Below are 8,859 nucleotides of genomic sequence, written 5' to 3' on the forward strand. Positions count from 1 at the left end.
AGGAAGAACCCAGGTCTCAGAGACTCTCAAGGAAGGGTGCGGATGAAGATGATAGCCTCCTTATGGCTGCGACATCTCAAACCCGACAGCGATTAACACATGGATCTACAACTCTTCAAGCCGTCTCAACTGAGCAAATTCCCGGCTGCTCTAGGGAACCCCCTCCGCCTCCAGAGGAGGTTGAATGCCCGACTGCCCTGCACCCCACAGCGGCTCCAGATATGCATTACTGTCCGGTGCAGGACTGCACAAGAAGCTTCACAACCAGCAATGGTTTAGGACAGCATATTCGTCGAGGACACCCAGACTACTACAATAGGGCTATCACCGTAGACAGGAAAAAAGCACGGTGGACACCGGAGGAATGTCGATTGCTTGCGGAACGGAGGTTTCCCTCCTGCGTAATCGGGCCTCCTTGGCCAGCATAAATCAAGCTATCTACGACGTCCTCCGCGGGAGGGGTGTGCCCAGGACCCTAGGGGAGATCAAGGGACGACGACGGTTTGCGGCTCATCGGGAACTGGTGCAAGAGGTTGAGCAGAGGTACAGAAGCCAGCACCAAGAGGACCAGGCCCAGGAACTGGACCTGGTCGCCCAAGAGGACGGAGTTACTCCGTCTCCTCTGGAGATGAGTGCCCCCCCCCCCTGCCCGGAAATGAAGATCTGCAACAATGGTCTGGCGACGAGCAGGATACTGTACCCTCTACTCCTGACAACATTTTCGTGGGAGCCATCCGTGACTTGGTCGATGAATTGCCTCCATCGGACCCCATGACGGCGGATCTCCGTATTGTGGTTGCCTTCTTGTTGCAAGGGGAGCCCTATATGGATATCCTGAACCATTTGCTGACAAGGTATTTTGCTCTACCACCAAGACCTACTCCACGACGGGGTCACAGCGGCAATCCAGGACCAGCAACAGCAAAGAGAAAGAAGCAAAGGCGGCGACGCGAGTTTGCAAAAGCTCTTTCTACCACAAGAACCGACGCACCTGCCGCATCGTATATTGGATGGTGATGTAAAGGTACCGCCAAGAGATGATGCATCCTTTTTAGGATATTGGGTCGCAGTCTTCACCTCTCCCACACCACCTTCTATGGACTTGTCCCAGGAAACATCGCCCTTAATGAACATCTAGACCCCCATATCCTGTGCAGATGTGAGTGCAGCTCTTCCAGATAGAGGTTCTTCACCCGCCCCTGACGGATTTACACCAATGGCGTTGAGGCGTTGTCACCCGGGGACGTTGGCCATAATCTGTAACCTGGTTATGGCAACAGAAGAAGCGTCAGATTACCTAAATAGAGCTCGGGTGATGCTTATCCCGAAAACGCAAGCCCCAACGGGACATGGAGACTCCAGGCCTATAGCGGTGGCTCCGGTACTCTTACGCCTCCTGCACAGAATCCTGGGAAAACGGCTAGCTGTGGAACTACAGTTAGATGCCCGCCAGCGAGGGTTCCCAATAAACCATAAAAAGTCCAGGGACGTCCTCATCTGTTCCAGACGTCCTCGTCCAATTTAAACATCATTAGGACATCTATAGGTAGTGTCGCAAAGGCTGTCAATTGCATGACATCCTGAGAATTGTATCTTGACATTCTGCTCTGGACGTAATATGGGGTGAGTGTCACTTCAGTGGAATTAGATATGCATGACACCAGGTACGTGCGCGATACGATATTTTTCAGTGTAAACTGACAAAAATTATTGTGTACAGTTTACTATTTTTGCTTCTTGGGCCGCGATGGTTGCATTGGCTGCATGCCAACACGAACTCCCACGTCCTTGTCTGTTCACCATGCAACCAGCCAGCGCTGTCAGTCGCACATGCGCAGTTTTGTTCGCTTGACGCTGGTTCGCTTTGCTTTCGCTCTAACGGACGTTTCTCATCGTGGCGAGTGATACCCATGATCTCGAGCGTATTATTGTTCCGCTAAGTCTGCAGCTATTAGAGGGTTTGTACTGTCGTTCCCAGTTTATGCCATCGTTCTAGCAACACGTCTGTGAAACAGCCCGTAAGGGGAAATGTTTCTGCCAACCCACAGCAGACCAGTCAGGCTCGTTTGAAATGTCACGTGAGGACGCGGCCCTGTATCTGAAGCCAAAATCGCTCTTCGCCATCAGGATTTTCGCCGTGTAAGATGTGTAATCAATATAACTGTGAAATAATATGTTCGGCTGTGCCATGCATTGTCATTGTAGGTTTCACTTCATTTGCAGGCGACCAACGACAGGGAGATGGAACGCAAGATGAAACTGCATGTGTGCGACTTTGTGCAGACGGTGTGTATATGTCTTGACACCTACTACACATGGCTATGCTGTCATCGTGTTTTCTGAAAAGATATTTCTTGCATATTAGGCGTGTATGGCGCAACGTGCACCAGGAAGAAAGCCGCAAGCATTGCGTTTAATGTGGCGGAGACTCATGCACGTCATTACAAGATTTCCAAATGCTTTGAGAAAGACAAGTTGGACCGGAAGTGAGAATCTGTGTTCTTTTTTTCATTGTTGTTCATCGTCCGATCATTGCGAATTTTGTGCCTGTGTGAGACGAATGCTCAGGTGTGTTGATGATGAATGGGGATGCTTTCAGAGGTACGTACTCGTGAGTGGTGAATAAACTGATTTCTTGCTGCTATATCTACAACTGTACTACTGTTTCGGGTGGGTTTTTGCGGGTTATCATCTCCCCCAGACATGAGTGGCATACTTCGCAAAACATTTCAGAAAGCATGTAGAGAGCGAGGGGGTGGGGCGGTGAATAGCTTGCCGTTGCTGGCCACACAGCAGCATTTTCAAGATTGCCATAACCAGCATCAATGTAACTCAGCCACATGCTGCCTTAATGCCACATCAGCATTAAGGCAGCCCTCATGCTAGCATCAGCGTCAGAGAGGCTCTAGTGTTAACATGAGCCTGAACAGCTCTGTTAATATTAGTATCAGAGCAGCTCCACGTGTTAACATGAGCATCAAGACAGTGTCCCCAGTCACATCAAACCTGATATCACTCGTCAATAGGGAACACACCCATAAACGTGTGTTACCACGGCTGTGCCTCTGCTACTCTGGTTACATGCTATGTAGTACAATGTGGCTTAACCTTGTTCTCTACACAACCTGCATATTTTTGTCTGCATTCTGCAAAAAGTGCTTATAAACCCAGCATATGTATAAGCTCCTCGCTGCTGTGGTACTATTGTAGTTTCCTATCTTTCTTTTGATTCATTCTACTCGAGAGTATTTTTATGAAAAGCTGTCTTAATGTACTCAGCCAGTGCACCAATAAACGTTGAAGCCGAACCACATATTTGCATCATGGTATTGCTCAAAGTATATACACCTAGCATAACATAAAAAACGTCCCAACAAGGTACCAGATCATGTCTCTGAAAGACATCCCAGTGACATGATATGGATGCTTGTTTTACCATCCATGGGATGTCCACCCTGACATTATCGGGATGATTGTGGACGTCCACAGGTAGTCCACATATCCTGGTAAGGATGTCTTGCAGTCATCCCAGGGACATTTATGGTTTACTGGGTTTATTAGCGTTGATGGCTGTGCTGAAAATGTTACACTACTAAACGCTCTTATTATGGAGGCCCGTCAGCGTCTGCGTCCTCTATACCTGGCGACGCTCGACTTGAGGAAGGCTTTTGACAGCGTCTTCTTCTCAGCAATCCAACATGCCATGCGAGCAGTGGGTATCCCGCCTCTAATGCAGAACTATCTGCATCGAGCATATCAGGGTGAGGTGACCTTAACCTCAGGAGCCATCGAAGCAACAGTAGTACAATCACGGGGGGTCCGCCAAGGTGACTCCCTTTCGCCCCATCTCTTCAACATCGTCGTGGATGGGTTCCTGAGATCGCTACCTGAGGCCGTTGGATACCAGCTGAGGGAGGCGCGTTGAAATGCACTCGCCTTTGCAGACGATCTTGTCCTCGTTGCCTCCACTCCCCAAGGGATACAGCTTCTATTGGACAGGGCGGTGGAGTATTTCCATCCCAGGGGGCCCCACTTTGGCTTGGCCAACTGTCAGACGTTATCATTGGTACCCTCTGGGAGGGAAAAGATGATCAAGGTCGCGCCCATCGCCTTCTCGCTGGATGGGGCGAGCATCCCCGTCTCTGACTGGAACGATCAATGGGGATACCTGGGCGTTCGATTTAGCGTGAAAGGTATTGGAGTTCAACCGGATCGTGGCCTCGGTTTGATGGTCCAAAGGCTTACATCAGCACCACTAAAGCCTCAACAAAGACTTCTACTACTGAAGCAGTACCTACTGCCTAGGCTCTACCACCCCCTCACCTTCGGCCGCCTATCCAAAGGACTTTTGAGAGACATGCACCTACGCATCCGAGCGGCGGTGAGGTCTTGGTTAAAGCTACCTCACGATACACCAGTACCGTTCTTTCATGCGGCAGTCTCGGATGGGGGTCTAGGTGTCCCAGCGATGGAACTGCTAATCCCTCGACTACGCCTACAACGGCTCGAACGTATGCAGTCATCGGACATTCCAGCGATCCGAGAAGCCGTAGCGACATCACGACTGCAAATGGAGCTTCAAAGAGTCCGGAACCTAGTCAGGCACGATGGTATGGAGATACGCACGAGAAACGATATGAAGAAATACTGGAGTCGTCGACTCAGAGAGTCCTGCGACGGAGCAGCTCTCCGTGATGCTTCGAAGGTTCCGATGGCACATTCCTGGGTGTCTGATGATACGAGGTTAATGCGTGGATCGGCGTTTGTGGACGCAGTGAGAATCAGAGCCAATGCGATACCCACAAGGGCCCGTACGGCCAGGGGCCGGGGTTACGTTCGGGACTGCCGGGCGGGATGTCTACTACTAGGGTCAAGGACACCAGTTTCGGAAAGCCTTGGGCACGTGTTGCAAAAGTGTCACCGAACCCACGGACTGCGGGTGCAACGCCACGATAATGTAATAGGATACTTATGTGGTCGTCTCCGGCAGGCAGGATGGGACGTAACTAGAGAGCCACAACAGAGGGAATTCGGAAGTCGGACGTGGTCGCATTTCGTGCTGAGGACTCCATCATCATTGATGTCCAGATTATTTCTGGGTCGCGGAACCTTCGCCTGGCCCACGCCGACAAAGCGGCAGTAAAAATAATTTGCTTTCGGTGGCTAAATGACACAAATCACGGCCAAGTATGACACCCACCATGTTTTTGAAATGCAATCTGTTCAAAGACGAGTGAAAAGCGACAGTAAGAATAATCTGCTTTCAGAAATCAGAACGAGAAAAGAAACTCGAGATTGACATGGAGACGAGGTTCATGGCGGGAAATGTGGCGATCCCTTCTCAAGGTCCATCATGCATGTGGAGATATCCTGGGGTATCATTCAGGGCCAGCGGTCGGGCAGCACCTGTAACGAATGATATTGACGCCATGCTACACAGGATTACTAAGGCACCATTGAAACCGCAACAGAGGTTAATCCTGCTGAGACATTATCTATTGCCAAGGCTCTATCATCGATTGGTCCTAGGCGCCTGGACGTTGGGGCTGCTTAAAAAGGTTGATCTTAGAGTGAGATCTGCAGTGCGCGAGTGGTTGAAGCTCCCCCACGATGTGCCTATGTGCTTCTATTACGCGCCCATCTCGCAAGGGGGACTTGGAATACCTAACCTCCGGACTGGCATTCCTGTCCTGCAGTGTCGAAGGCTCCAGGGACTGACGACCTCCACGACCCCACTTGTTCGCGTAGCCATCATCCCATCACATGAAGGAGACGCTGGCAAGAGCAAAGGGGGCCTCCCGTTACCATGGCTATCTCCTTGCGACTAAAAGCAGACTCGAGCAGTTTTGGGCCTCTCAGCTCCACAATTCCAACGACGGACGGGCCATGAGAACTGCAAGCGATGTCCCCCAGGCACATACCTGACTAAGTGAAGGGACGAGACTAGTGCCCGGTCGGCAATTCATCGACATGGTGAAACTTAGGATAAATGCTTTGCCATGCCGCACAAGATCAACTAGAGGCCAGAGCGAACCAACCGTCCTGTGCCGTGCGGGGTGCAGGGCGAATGAAATTCTCTCCCACATCCTGCAAGTCTGCCATAGAACTCACGGAACCCGATGCCGACGCCATGATAGCGTAATGGCTTATATAAATAAAAGTCTACAAGAGGTCGGGTGGCAGACAGCAAGAGAAGGACTTTACAGCTTGGTGGAGGGCAGCCTCAAGCCTGACCTGGTGGCGCGGCGTGGTAACGAGACTATGGTGTTGGACGGCCAAATAGTTGGCACCGGTACTGCGCTTGATCTGGCTAACGAACACAAGATACTGAAGTATACCAGAGACGATTTGCTATCGCAGATTGAGCCGCATTACCCTGCGGAGGTGCCAACGGTTGCTGGTGTAACGCTTTCATTTAGAGGAGTGTGGGCCAAGAAGAGTGCGGAGACCCTTCGACAAATGGGACTAAAGGACGACGATTTAAAAATGTTGACTGTCACCGCGATGCAAGGTGAAGTTCGGTCATACAAAGTCTTCCACCGTATGACCGCCGTGATAAACGGGTGAAGAGGGTGGCGCGGTTGGGTGCTCACTGTTCGATAGCGAGTTATGTCGCTATGTGCATTATTATGTGTCGGGTATATCTTCCCTGTAAGATAGAAGTTATTAAAAAAATAGCTACATGACACAAAGCACGGCCATGTATAACACCCACCATGTTTCTGAAATACAATCCCAGCAAAGACAAGTGACAGGCGGTAGTGCGGGAGGCGGGGTTGAATCCTTGCCATGCTCTATTGGGATTATTCCATACAGGCACGCTTTGGACAAGTACCGGGTGGCTCCCGCCTCGTGCGGATTTGATGGTAGGCCCCTGTGGCGGTAGCCTTGGAAACTAAAGCCGGGGAAATGTCCTCAACTAGGACCGTATGGCTCCTATAGCAAGGAGTGGTGGCGGACTCCTGTAACCCAGCTTCTTGGGCGCTGGCGATGTTGGAGGGTTAGCCTTGCGGAGGGCGCCCTCTGGCATTACCCACTGGAGATAAGGTGTAAGACAGCATTGCTGACCTGCTGGCTGTGGCCGGCCCGTGACTGGGGTGCTGGGATCCTCCTGGAGTTTATCTCCTTCGGGGGTCCCGGTTAGTTCAGGGTTGAGTACTTCCCCACCATCAAGTGCACGAATCATGGCCGGGGGCGGAAGCTTCGTGGTTAAAATGCCGCGTAGCGAGTCCCTGTGCCTACAGAACTAGCTAAATGACACAAAGCATTGCCAAGTATGACACCCACCATGTTTCTGAAATACAATCCGTTCAAAGACGAGTGATAGGCGGCAGTAAGAATAATCTGCTTTCGGTAGCTAAATGACACAAAGCACTGCCAAGTATGACACCCACCATGTTTCTGAAGTACTATCCGTTCAAAGACGAGTGATAGGCGGCAGTAAGAATAATCTGCTTTCGGTAGCTAAATGACACAAAGCACTGCCAAGTATGACACCCACCATGTTTTTGAAATGCAATCCGTTCAAAGACGAGTGATAGGCGGCAGTAAGAATAATCTGCTTTCGGTAGCTAAATGACACAAAGCACTGCCAAGTATGACACCCCACCATGTTTTTGAAATACAATCCGTTCAAAGACGAGTGATAGGCGGCAGTAAGAATAATCTGCTATCTGCTTTGGGGGGCCAATCCTGACCGATACCTCCACGTGGTGTCCCCCGGGCCCTGATATCTCGCATATCAGGTGGCTAAAGTCGGTTCAGGTAATCAGGTGGTGACGTGCTCAGCGCCGAAGTTTTGCCCTCGGTGCCTCTCTGTTGGCGCGGTTTTCAACAAGTGTGGTTTTTGCTCCGCCGCCGCCGCGGTTGTGGGCCCAACAGCCTAGTTGGCGACGGACCTGGGCCATCATGGCCTTATGTGTGATCTGTGAGAGATCTTTCCGGACTGAGCGCGGTCGGTCGCAGCATGAGAGACTTACCCACCGCAGGCAGGTTCAAGCTGAATCTGTACCCCCTCCTACTAATGCCATGGGTGATCCGAGTGCTGATCACGTGACTAACCCAGTGATCTTCTTCGTGTGTTCTATTTGTGGCCGACGCTGCGCCTCGTTACAAGGCTTACGGGCCCATCACAATTGGCGACACCCCGGAATGGACTTAGTGCTTCCCTCCTCATCGGGAAGTCTACCAGTAGCAGAGGATGTTCCTTCTTCTGGTGCCAGGACATCGTCTTCTTCTAGTGCCAGGACATCGAGCGACATGCAACTCCCAGGAGCCGCGGAGCACCAGTGTTTGGTTCCAGGATGTCTCAGAGTCTTCCGGACATCCAACGGTCTTGGACAGCACATGCGGCGCACCCACCCTCGGGAGGCGGATTTGGCGGTCGACACCACAAGGACGCGCCCGCGTTGGAGTGAAGAGGAACTGCAACTTCTGGCCTTCAAAGAGGCCGAGCTCACCCTGGCGGGCTCCCGCTTTGTCAACATGGGCCTCGTCGACGCCTTCCCTCAGCGTACCCTGGAAGGAATAAAGGGCATCCGCAGAACAGCCAACCACCGTGCCAGGGTTTCTGCGGCCCTGGAGATGCTGCGCGCGGCCTCTCCGATAACGTCTCGTCATATCCCTCTGGGATCTCCGGGGACTGATGCTCTGCCGCGCCGGTCTCCCTTGGCTATTCCTCTCCACGCGGACTCTCCTGCGAGCCTCTTGTCCGGAGCTGCCGCCTCGCAGGCAGCATCTTCTCCCGAAGCAGTGGCCTCTCAAGCAAGATCTTCTCCCGTGGCGTCCCCCCTTGGGGCCTCCACCGTGGCCGCCCTTACTTCTGCCGTCTCCGAGCTGTCGGACGACTACCCGCCTCCT

The sequence above is a fragment of the Ornithodoros turicata genome, unplaced genomic scaffold, assembly GCF_037126465.1.
Source record: "Ornithodoros turicata isolate Travis unplaced genomic scaffold, ASM3712646v1 ctg00001378.1, whole genome shotgun sequence".
In the NCBI taxonomy this organism is placed as follows: domain Eukaryota; kingdom Metazoa; phylum Arthropoda; class Arachnida; order Ixodida; family Argasidae; genus Ornithodoros; species Ornithodoros turicata.